This window comes from Mustelus asterias, chromosome 29 (assembly GCF_964213995.1).
Source record: "Mustelus asterias chromosome 29, sMusAst1.hap1.1, whole genome shotgun sequence".
In the NCBI taxonomy this organism is placed as follows: Eukaryota; Metazoa; Chordata; class Chondrichthyes; order Carcharhiniformes; family Triakidae; genus Mustelus; species Mustelus asterias.
This window is the reverse complement of record NC_135829.1, coordinates 10,194,645-10,207,443: the sequence shown is the minus strand read 5'-3', so window position 1 is coordinate 10,207,443 and position 12,799 is coordinate 10,194,645. Positions and strand designations below refer to the sequence as shown.

Below are 12,799 nucleotides of genomic sequence, written 5' to 3'. Positions count from 1 at the left end.
GGAGGCTAACCGTCGGAACGAAGGCCGTGCTCCCCGTGGATTGTGGGAATCCTTCCGGGATAGCTCCGGAGATGATAAACAAATAATCCATAGATGGAACTGAGCGAGGCTCATTACAGTTCCTCAGTTACAATAATGATCTCCCTGAGGTATGCTCACATTCCTGAGTCTTTTTATACACCGATGACAGGATCCTAAAGCGCTGCCACAAATCTGTTAACATTGATTTCAAAAATGGATTAAATGGGGGGGTTATCATAAAGGTTCCACAGCAGCTCCAGGACAATCAACTCAGTTTAAACATAAAACCAAATCAATTCTGATGGATTCTTCTCAGTCACTTGGCACTGAGGGGTCCTTTCTTTGCAAATCAACACACACAGCATTAACCTTGGCAATGTTAGGTTTAAGTTGAAATATTAGGGCCCTGTTTTAGCATTTTGCTTCTAAGTGCTGGGCGGACTTGAAACTGGGAGTGTTTCAGATGCGACTTTTAAATCCGTTCTCAGGCGCCCCCATACTCACTGTGCCTGGAAAAATATCAGCGATTCCGAATCACGCTGCAGAATCTTGCGGGCGGGGATTTACACGCCCGAAATCCTGCAGCTCCGATCGGCGCCTCCAACTGCACATGCGCAGAAAAAAAAATGATAGGATGTGGCTCCCCTAAACCGCCCCCCGCCCCGCCCCCCCCCCTCCCCCCGGCCCCCACAGAGATTGCTCCACCCTCCCCCAAACATTACTGACCCCCTTGTCCTCCCACCTCCTCCGCCGCTCAGAACGATCGTGGGCCCCTCCCCCCCTTCCCCCCCCCCCCCCCACTGATCTCAGACAGAGTGACAGTGGACTTCCCCTTCCCCCCTTCCTACCCGCCTCCCCAACCGATCTCAAACAGAGAGCCATCGGACGCTCGGCACTTACCTCCTCACTAACTGGAGCGCCCGAATTGGACTTTTGTAAAAGCATGTCTGTTTCACGCCGAATCTGGACGGGCGAACGCGGTGGTAAAGGGGGAAGTGCCGGTAAGGTTGGGTGTGCAGCCCATTAAGTCAATTTAAATGCATGCAAATGCATTGCATGCAAAGGCCATTTTTGGGCCTTGGTAAAGGGGGAACAGACATGGAGGCGGGTGCGGATTGCGCTACTCACCCCACGCCCTGCTTTACCAAGCTTTCCCGCCCGAAAACGGGCGCAACTTGATGGTGAAATCGGGCCCTTAGTGTCATGAGCAGGCTTGCATTGACGCTGCAGTGAAGTTACTGTGAAAATCCCCTAGTGTCTGCGTGGGTTTCCTCCGGGTGCTCCGGTTTCCTCCCACACTCCAAAGATGTGCAGGTTATGGGGATTGGCCATGCTAAATTGCCCTTTATTGTCCAAAGATGTGTAGGTTATGGGGATTGGCCATGCTAAATTACGCCTCCGTGTCCCAAGATGTGTAGGTTAGGAGGATTGGCCATGCTAATTGCCTGTCCGGGTATATTGAGGGAGAATTTAGCACAGCCAATGCACCTAACAAGCGCGCGGGAAGAAACCGGAGCACCCGGAGGAAACCCACGCAGACACGGGGAGAACGTGCAGATTCCACACAGACAGCGACCCAAGCCGGGAATCGAACCCGGGTCCCTGGCGCTGTGAGGCAGCACTGTGCCAACAGTGCCATCCGAGTGCGCGTTAGTGTTTTAGATGCGGTTACACATCAAGTCGTCCTTCGAGGATCCTGTTACCAAGCCTGTTGGCAAGATAACCTGAAGGAAAAGTATCATCTTTATAATCTGTCCTGAGCAAAATGCAAGCACAGAGGGGGACAGCTCGACCCTGGCTATCCCTCGGTGTGCGACAGTGTGAGAATGTGATCCAATAGAGGAACTTGCGAACGTCAATATGAAGAAAAACACAAAGCAAATGGCATCATTGGAAACTGAAAGCAGAATAAGTGGATTTTGATGGAAAAGATTTTCTATTCAACACTTCATTGATTTGGCTCCCATAAATATTCCACCTGCTTCACAGCTTGAGGGCATTGTCCTTCCCACATGGAGGTGGTATTATGGATTTGCAGAGCTAAGGGCAAAGAGTAAGGGGACTGGGACTAATTGGGTAGCTCCGCCAAGCAGTCAGCAATGCCGAATGGCCGAGTAGTGTTGTGTGCTGTGTGACTCCAGCTGGAGCTTTAAAAGAGAGCGATGGCACCTTAAAAATGTTCCCCCTCCACTTTAGGGCAGCACGGTGGCCCAGTGGTTAGCACTGCTGCCTCACAGCGCCAGGGACCCGGGTTCAATTCCCAGCTTGGGTCACTGTCTGTGCGAGTTTGCACGTTCTCCTTGTGTCTGCGTGGGTTTTCTCCGGGTGCTCCGGTTTCTTCCCACACTCCAAAGATGTGCGGGTTAGGTGGATTGGCCATGCTAAATTACTCCTTAGTGTCCAAAGATGTGTAGGTTAGGTGGATTGACCATGCTAAATTGCCCCTTAGTGTCCAAAGATGTGCAGGTTAGGTGGATTGGCCATGCTAAATTGCCCCTTAGTGTCCCAAGATGTGCAGGTTAGGTGGATTGGCCATGCTAAATTGCCCCTTAGCATCCAAAGATGTGTAGGTTAGGTGGATTGGCCATGCTAAATTGTCCCTTAGTGACCAAAGATGTGTAGGTTAGGTGGATTGGCCATGCTAAATTGCCCCTTAGTGTACAAAGGTGTGTAGGTTAGGTGGATTGGCCATGCTAAATTTCCCCTTAGAGTCCCAAGAAGTGTGGGTTAAATGGATTGGCTATGCTGAATTGTCCCTTCGTGTCAGGGGGATTAGCAGGGTGAATACATGAGGTTACGGGGATAGGGCATGGGTGGGATTGTTATCGGTGCAGGCTCGATGGGCTGAATGGCCTCTTTCTGCACTGTAGAGATTCTATGATTCCATGATTGTTGAAAGCAGCTCTTTGACCTGGTCGCTCCCCTGTGTACGATCATCTCCAACATGGTCACTGCACTTAACCAGCACGGCTTTTGAATTGTGGGAGGAAACTGGAGCACCCGGAGGAAACCCACGCAGACACGGGGAGAATGTGCAGACTCCATACAGACAGTGACCCAAGCCAGGAATCGAACCCAGGCTCCTGGCGCTGTGAGGCAGCAGTGCTAACCACTGTGCCACCGTGCCGCCAGTATATTAGATAGAGGCAATTGGTGAAGGATTGAGAAGGAGGGGCAAAAGTAGCAGTGGAGACACCAAGAGAAATTTTTCCACGCAGCAAGTAACTTTTTACCAATTTTTACAGATGCACCATAGAAAGTATCCTTTCTGGATGTATCACAGCTTGGTATGGCTCCTGCTTTGACCAAGACCACAAGAAACTACAAAAGGTCGTGAACGAAGCCCAGTCCATCACTCAAACCAGCCTCCAATCCATTGACTCTGTCTACACTTCCCGCTGCCTCGGAAAAGCAGCCAGCATAATTAAGGACCCCACGCACCCCGGACATTCTCTCTTCCACCTTCGTCTGTCGGGAAAAAGATACAAAGTCTGAGGTCACGTACCAACCAACTCAAGAACAGCTTCTTCCCTGCTGCTGTCAGATTTTTGAATGGACCTACCTCGCATTAAGTTGATCTTTCTCTACACCCTAGTTATGACTGTAACACTACATTCTGCACTCTCTCCTTTCCTTCTCTATGAACGGTATGCTTTGTCTGTATAGCGTGCAAGAAGCAATACTTTTCACTGTATATTAATATACAAATTTGGGATCGGGAATGCGCTGCCCAAGAGTGTGGTGGAGGGAGGTTCAATCGAGGCCTTCAGGGGGGAATTGGATTTCTATCTGAAAAGGAAGAATGAGCAGGCTTTCAGGGGAGAAGGCCATAGAATGGCACTAGATTAATTAATCATTTGGAGAGCTGGCTCAGACATGACGGGTCGAATGGCCTCCTTCTGTGCTCTAACCATTCTGAGCATTGGCAGAGTATTGTGCACAGTTTTGGTCCCCTTATTTGAGGAAAGATGCAGTGGAGGCAGTTCAGAGGAGGTTCACTAGATTGATTCCAGAGATGAGGGGTTTGTCGTATGAAGAGAGATTGAACAGTTTAGGCCTATACTCTCTGGAATTTAGAAGAATGAGGGGAGATCAAATTGAGGTATACAAGATGATAAAAGATACGGATAAAGTAGACGTGGAGCGGATGCTTCCTCTTGTGGGGCATTCTAGAACGAGAGGTCACAGTCTGAGGATAAGGGGCAGCAAATTTAAAACAGAGTTGAGGAGAAACTGCTTCTCCCAAAGGGTTGTGAACCTGTGGAATTCGCTGCCCCAAAGTGCGGTGGATGCTGGGACAGTGAGTAAATTTAAGGAGGAGTTAGACAGATTTTTAATTGGTAATGGGGTTGAAGGGTTATGGGGAGAAGTCAGTGTGGTGAACCATAGTTGGTTACCACTATGAGTGCTGAGCCATGGATGGTCAGCACTATGGGTGTTTGTAGATATGTTACTGTTGTCACTGTTGGGGTTAAGGTTGGGCTGTTCTACCTGTTGATATTGTTCTGTGGTACACTCCAGTTGGCTCCGCCTACCTGGGGAAGTATAAAGGTCACTGCACTGCCTGGAGACCCTTTAGTCTGGGATTGTATTGTATATAGTGTGCTCCATTCTTGTTAGTAATAAAAGCCTTTATTTCCCGGGTACAATCTAGCCTCCCGAGTGATTTAATCGCGCATCAGTCAGGAAAATGGGGATGAGGAACATATCAGCCATGATTGAATGGCGGAGTGGACTCAATGGGCCGAATGGCCTAATTCTGCTCCTATATCTTACAAACTAACTGCCATTTCTTTCAGTTTTAATCCTGACTTTATTTTCGGATCTTTTTCTTGAGTTCCACTTTCCTTATTCCATTTCCCCGAAATTCCGCTTCCAATCCCAGCTGCTTCACCATACCAAACCCGTCCACTTTCAATCTGGAGTTTTGGGTTCAATTCTCACGCTCCTGTGAACAAATATAAAAACCTTGTGGATATCGATGGGGGGAACCCTTTCCTCCACAAGTTAGACAAAATTAAGATGCAGAAACCGCCGCAATTCCATCGAAACCCAGCCTGTTTTCAATTTTAAACTTGTAACACCAGACACACTCATTTAATCATAATTAACGCAAGGTGCTCTTGGACAAATGTAAAACATTTTAACCAGAACCACAAAATCAATTAAGCTCTAATATAATTGTACGAAGCTTATGCTGCCTATCATTACGTTGACTAATTAACAGCTTGGGCATATTAATTTCCCGTTATTCCCAATTTGTTGAGGGAAAAGTTTGAAAACGCTGGCATAAAAGGAAGAATTTGGATCTGCGTTAGGGCACCTCTGACAGTGTCGCACACCTTCCCTGCTGCCTTGCAGAGTCAGAATGATCAGCCACGCTCATGCGTTGCAGTGAGACTTTGAACCCGCTACCTCCTCTTAGACACAGTCAGAAGTCTCACAACACCAGGTTAAAGTCCAACAGGTTTATTTGGTAGCATGAGCTTTCGGAGCGCTGCTCCTTCATCAGGTGAGTGATGAAGGAGCAGCGCTCTGAAAGCTCGTGCTACCAAATAAACCTGTTGGAATTTAACCTGGTGTTGTGAGGCTTCTTACTGTGCCCACCCCAATCCAACGCCAGCATCTCCATATCCTCCTGGGCAAGCGTGGGCCCACGACAGAGTCAATATTTTTGGTAAAACAATTAAATTAAAGCAGCACGGTGGCATAACGGTTAGCACTGCTGCCTCACAGCGCAAAGGGCCCGTGTTCAATTCCGGCCTCAGGTCACTGTCTGTGTGGAGTCTGCACATTCTCCCTGTGTCTGCGTGGGTTTCCTCCCACAGTCCAAAGATGTGCAGGTTAGGTGGATTGGCTGTGCTAAATTGACCCTAGTGCCAGGGGGTGTCGCAGGGTAAATGTGTGGGGTTACGGGAATAGGGCCTGGGTGGGATTGTGGTTGGTGCAGACTCAATGGGCCAAATGGCCTCCTTCTGCACTGTGGGGGTTTCTAAGATAAACTAAAGGTTTACAAGATTATGAGTGGCATGGACAGAGTGGATCGTCAGATGCTCTCTCCTAGGGTAGAAAAGTCAAGTACTCGGGGACATGGGTTTAAGGTGCGTGGGGAAAAGTTTAGAGGAGATGTGCGAGGCAAGTTTTTTTACATAGAGGGTGGTGAATGTCTGGAACGCGCTGCCCGGGGAGGGGGTGGGAGCGGGTACGATAGCGGCATTTAAGGGGCAACTAGATGAATACATGAGTAGGACGGGAATGGAAGGATACGGACTCTGTAAGTGCATACGGTTTTAGTTTAGGCAGACATCATGATCGGTGCATACTTGGAGGGCCGAAGGGCCTGTTCCTGTGCTGTAATGTCCTTTGTTCTTTGTTCTAAATCAAATCAACTGAAGGACAAATAAACATTCTGTTAATCTTTTTGGCAAAACAACACAGCCAAATTAAATTAACTGAGGGACAAATCAAAAGGGGCAGGCCCCAAAAAGAAGGGAACTGCCCGAAACAAAAGGCAAAGTAGAAAGGAAACTTAAAACATCAAACTAAAATGTGATTAAAGGGGTTGATAATGCACTCCAGCCCCTGCGGTGCCCAGCGGGCATGGAAGGCCTCAACAGTGCCCTCGGACTCCGTATTCTCCCTCTCCAGCGACACCCGGCCGCGAATATAGCCGCAGTAGAGGGGCAGAGAGTCGGGTCGGATGACCCCACCCCATGGGTTGCTCACTGCCTGGACCCGTTGATGGCAAATTTAGCCAGGCTCAGGAGCAGGATCACGACGAGGTCCTCCGCCTTCCCTGCTCCCCCCTCCGCATCAGGTGTCCATAGATCTGGAGCATGGGACTGAAGTGTAAACAAAACATCAACAGAAGGTTTTTTATTTGATTTGATTTATTATTGTGACATTCATTAGTATACAGTGAAAAGTATTGTTTCTTGCACGCTATACAGACAAAGCATACCATTCATAGAGAAGGAAAGGAGAGAGCGCAGCATGTAATGTTACAGTCATAGCTAGGGTGTAGAGAAAGATCAACTTAGTGCAAGGTGAGTCCATTCAAAAGTCTGACAGCAGCAGGGAAGAAGCTGTTCTTGAGTCAGTTGGTACGTGACCTCAGACTTTTGTATCTTTTTCCTGATGGAAGAAGGCGGAAGAGAGAATGTCTGGGGTGCGTGGGGTCCTTAATTATGCTGCCTGCTTTGCCGAGGCAATGGGAAGTGTAGACAGAGCCAATGGATGGGAGGCTGGTTTGCGTGATGGATTGGGCTACATTCACGACCTGTTGTCGTTTCTTGCAGTCTTGGGCCGAGCAGGAGCCCCATACCAAGCTGGTAACTAAAAAGGGTGTGTAGCCTATGACATTCAACATAGACCGAGTCCTAGCTGAAAACTTCAAGCACGAGCTTCTACGATCATCTTAGTCGCATCGCCAAACCACCGGCCTGTCAACAGGATATATTTCATCAGTCCATGTTCCTTTCATGCAAGAACTCAGGAAGCTAAAATGGTCTCCTGACTTTGTTAGGTCACCTCATAATTTCCTTGACCATGGCTGTTTAGAAAAGTCAATTCAATTTCTCTTTCTATCTGTTGGATGACTCTGACCTCGATCCAATGCTTCGTCAATGCCCGTTGCTAGAGAGACCATTGTTTGGTCATTCTTTCCATTGCCATGGGACTCTCTATCAGTGCATTTTTCCATCAATGGTAAAACCCTTTCTTTGGCCAGGGATGGTTTTAATGATGCTACTCTGACTGACAGTTTCATTGCTGGAGGCATTATCTTTCAGGGGAACACGTTGAGTCGATACCTAAGAACATTCAGAATAGGAGTAGGCCCAACAAGCCTGCTCTGCCACTCATCATAGAATCCCTACAATGCAGAAGGAGGCCATTCAGCCCATTGAGTCTACACTGACCACAATCCTTTTCCCCATAACCCCACATATTCACCCTGCCAATCCCCCTGACACGAAGGGGCAATTTAGCACGGCCAATCCACCTAACACGCTCATCTTTGGACTGTGGGAGGAAACAGGAGCACCCGGAGGAAACTCACGCAGACACGGTGAGAACGTGCAAACTCCACACAGACAGTGACCCGAGCCAGGAATTGAACCCGGGCCCCTGGCGCTGTGAGGCAGCAGTGCTCACCACTGTGCCACCGCGCAGCACTCATTAGAACATAGAACATAGAACATAGAAAGCCACAGCACAAACAGGCCCTTCGGCCCACAAGTTGCGCCGACCATATCCCCACCTCTAGGCCTATCTATAGCCCTCAATCCCATTAAATCCCATGTACTCATCCAGAAGTCTCTTAAAAGACCCCAACGAGTTTGCCTCCACCACCACCGACGTCAGCCGATTCCACTCACCCACCACCCTCTGAGTGAAAAACTTACCCCTGACATCTCCTCTGTACCTACCCCCTAGCACCTTAAACCTGAGTCCTCTCGTAGCAACCATTTCAGCCCTTGGAAATAGCCTCTGAGAGTCTACCCTATCCAGACCTCTCAACATCTTGTAAACCTCTATCAGGTCACCTCTCATCCTTCGTCTCTCCAGGGAGAAGAGACCAAGCTCCCTCAACCTATCCTCATAAGGCATGCCCCCCAATCCAGGCAACATCCTTGTAAATCTCCTCTGCACCCTTTCAATGGCTTCAACATCTTTCCTGTAATGAGGTGACCAGAACTGCGCGCAGTACTCCAAGTGGGGTCTAACCAGGGTCCTATAAAGCTGCAGCATTATCTCCCGACTCCTAAACTCAATCCCTCGATTAATGAAGGCTAGTACGCCGTACGCCTTCTTGACCGCATCCTCCACCTGCGAGGCCGATTTAAGAGTCCTATGGACCCGGACCCCAAGGTCCTTCTGATCCTCTACACTGCTAAGAATGGTACCCTTCATATTATACTGCTGCTTCATCCCATTGGATCTGCCAAAATGGATCACTATACACTTATCCGGGTTGAAGTCCATCTGCCACTTCTCCGCCCAGTCTTGCATTCTATCTATGTCTCGCTGCAACTTCTGACATCCCTCCAAACTATCCACAACACCACCTACCTTGGCGTCGTCAGCAAACTTACCAACCCATCCCTCCACTTCCTCATCCAGGTCATTTATGAAAATGACAAACAGCAAGGGTCCCAGAACAGATCCCTGGGGCACTCCACTGGTCACTGACCTCCATGCAGAGAAAGACCCCTCCACAGCCACTCTCTGCCTTCTGCAGGCAAGCCAGTTCTGGATCCACAAGGCAACAGCCCCTTGGATCCCATGCCCTCTCACTTTCTCAAGAAGTCTTGCATGGGGGACCTTATCGAACGCCTTGCTGAAGTCCATATAGACCACATCCACCGCTCTTCCTTCGTCAATGTGTTTGGTCACATTTTCAAAGAACTCAACCAGACTCGTAAGGCACGACCTGCCCTTGACAAAGCCGTGCTGACTACTTTTGATCATACTAAACTTCTCTAGATGATCATAAATCCTGTCTCTCAGGATCCTCTCCATCAACTTACCAACCACTGAGGTTAGACTCACCGGTCGGTAATTTCCCGAGCTGTCCCTGTTCCCTTTCTTGAATATAGGGACCACATCTGCAATCCTCCAATCCTCCGGAACCTCTCCCGTCTCCATCAACGATGCAAAGATCATCGCCAAAGGCTCCGCAATCTCCTCCCTCGCCTCCCACAGTAACCTGGGGTACATCCCATCCGGTCCCGGCGACTTACCAACCTTGATGCCATTCAATAGTTCCAACACATCCTCTTTCTTTATGTCCACATGCTCGATCCTTTCTGTCCACCGCAAACCAGCAGTACAACCACCCAGATCCCTTTCCACCGTGAATACCGGTGGAACATGGCTAACCTTTGACCTCAAATCCACTTTCCCACCAGATCCCCTCATAGAATCATAGAATGCCTACAGTGCAGAAGGAGGCCATTCAGCCCATCGAGCCTGCACCGACCACAATCCCACCCAGGCCCTATCCCCTTAACCCCATGCATTTACCCTGCTGGTCCCCCTGACACTAACACATAATTTAGCATGGCCAATCCACCTAACCTGGACATCTTTGGACTGTGGAAGGAAACCGGAGCACCCAGAGGAAACCCACGCAGACATGGGAAGAACGTGCGAACTCCGCACAGACAGTGACCCGAGGCCAGGATTGAACCCGGGTCCCTGGCGCTGTGAGGCAGCAGTGCTAACCATTGTGCCACCATACCTGTAATAAGTCTTCGGAGGCCGAAGTCCCTTCACCAGAATCCCTTTATTTATAATTCCAACACCAGTACATGAAGTGCTCGCAGTCAGCAGTCTACCTTCGGGAGTGCCAGAGGAACTGACACTCCCAGTTACATACACGGAAAAGACTCCCTGATTGGCCCATCAATTGACTCCTAATTCAGGGAAAAATATTTTTAAAGTAAAGTTTATTTATTAGTGTCACAAGTAGGCTTACATTAACACTGCAATGAAGTTATTGTGAAAATCCCTTAGTTGCCACACTCCGGTGCCTGTTCGGGTACACTGAGGGAGAATTTAGCATGGCCAACGCACCTAACCAGCACGTCTTTGGACGGTGGGAGGAAACTGGAGCACCCGGAGGAAACCCATGCAGACACGGGGAGAATGTGCAGACTCCACAGAGACAGTGACCCAAGCCGGGAATCGAACCCAGGTCCCTACCGCTGTGAGGCAGCAGTGCTAACCACTGTGCCACCGTGTCGCCCCCTCAGGGAGTTCATACTCCAATAGGCCAACCTCAATGGCCTGATTGAAGTCATTACAATACCTTAGCATCCAAAATTCTCTACTGGCAATCTTCAATGTATTCAACAATTGAGTATCCAGGCCCCTCCCTGGTGGAGAATTCCAAAAATTCACAATCCAATTTTTTTTCTTTATCTTGTACCAAAATGATTGGCCTCATGACCCCCTCCTGCCACCGCCCCCCCCCCCCCGCCCACCCGCCCCCCCGCCACACCTAGTTCTCCTCTCTAGTTGACAGCACCTACCATGGTGTGCTCCTCAGTAACACCAATACAGGAGTTCATGGAATGATAGAACCATAGAATGCCTGCAGTACATTCGGCCCATCGAGTCTGCCCCGACAACAATCCCACCCAGGCCCTATCCCCGTAACCCCACCCTATTTTCTTCCCCAATCATGTGATTAACCCTCACTTCCACAGCTCGATTTCCAAAGTGACGCAAGCTAAAGCTTTCAGTATCCCTGATCCCCCACATCCCATGGAAACATTTCTGCTAATCCCCCCTTTCCTGCTGCTAATAATGTGTTTGTGCCCCCTCATTATTCCTGTACTGAATGCTGATTTTCCATTCCTTACACATCAAACGCTTAATTTTCAGCAAATCTCTTAGATCCACGGTTCCCCTTAATCTCCCCTGTGTCACTGAACATATGGCTTGCCTGTTTTTCCATCTTTCATCATGTGTGTATCACCTCATCTGCTATTATCACAGTGAGTGTGTGGTGCACCCACCCAGGCTTCTGCTGCTCCGTAATGAGGTGACCTGACCTGCAAGCATTGCTCCAACTGCGACCCCTGCAATGTAGAACATCAAAGCTCCGACAAGACAAGGTTACAATTCAACACCAAGGTTCGCTTGTGTTCATTCACCTCTTGTGTTTTCCGCTTGCAGTTTTTGGACACACTCTGGATGGAATTACAACTGATTTGGCAAACTCTTTATTAGCGGGGCAGAGAATTATAAAGGAGAGAGTGATAGAGATGGAATAGAATCCTACAGAAGGAGGCCATTCGGCCCTTGAGCCCGCACCGACCCACGATCCCACCCAAGCCCTATTCCCCGTAACCCCACATATTTGTCCTGCTCATCCCCCTGACACTAAGGGGCAATTTAGCACGGCCAATCCACCTAACCCGCACATCTTTGGACTGTGGGAGGAAACCGGAGCAAACCCAGGCAGACACGGGGAGAACGCGCAGACTCCGCACAGACAGTGACCCAAGCCGGGAATTGAACCCGGGTCCCAGGCGCTGTGAGGCAGCCGTGCTAACCCACTGTGCCACCATGCCACCCATATCAAAGTTTGTTATATGTCCATTGCATTTTAAACATTTGACTGTACAAAGAGGAGTAGGTCTTTCAACCTCTCGAGCTTGATCTACCATTTAATAAGATCTTGGCTGATATGATAGTTAGCTCAAATTTGCATCCATCTTCCCTCCCGATAACTCCTTGCTTACCAAGAATCTATCCACCTCTGCCTTAAAAATATTCAAAGGCTCCGATTTGATTTGATTTAGTCGTGTAGTCCTGGCCAAGTGGTTAAGGCAATGGACTAGAAATCCATTGGGTGTTTCCCCGCGCAGGTTCAAATCCTGCTGACTATGTATTTCGCAGTTAGGTTTCTATAGAGGGATATGGGCCAAATGTGGGCAATTGGGACTAGCTTAAGGGTTTAAAAAAAAAGGCGGCACGGACAAGTTGGGCCGAAGGGCCTGTTTCCATGCTGTAAACCTCTATGACCATTCGATTTGATTTATTATTGTCACATGTATTGGGATACAGTGAGAAGTATTGTTTCTTGCGCGCTGTACAGACAAAGCATACCGTTCATGGACTCCACAAGGGAGAAGGAAAGGAGAGAGTACAGAATGTAGGGGACGATTCTCCCATTCCGACATGCTAATTTTTTAGCGCGTTGGGCCAGGAGAATCACGTGTGGGCCGATTCGTGGGATTCGTGCATGCGTTCGTGCGTGCGCACC

General features: G+C 49.0%; 1 non-coding gene across 1 annotated transcript; it reads left to right on the top strand.

Moving 5' to 3' along the window:
- The first annotated feature begins 12,339 nt into the window (after nt 1-12,339).
- Nucleotides 12,340-12,422, top strand: trnas-aga (transfer RNA serine (anticodon AGA)). The gene has a single exon. It is a non-coding gene; the product is annotated as a tRNA-Ser (tRNA).
- Nucleotides 12,423-12,799: the final 377 nt, after the last annotated feature.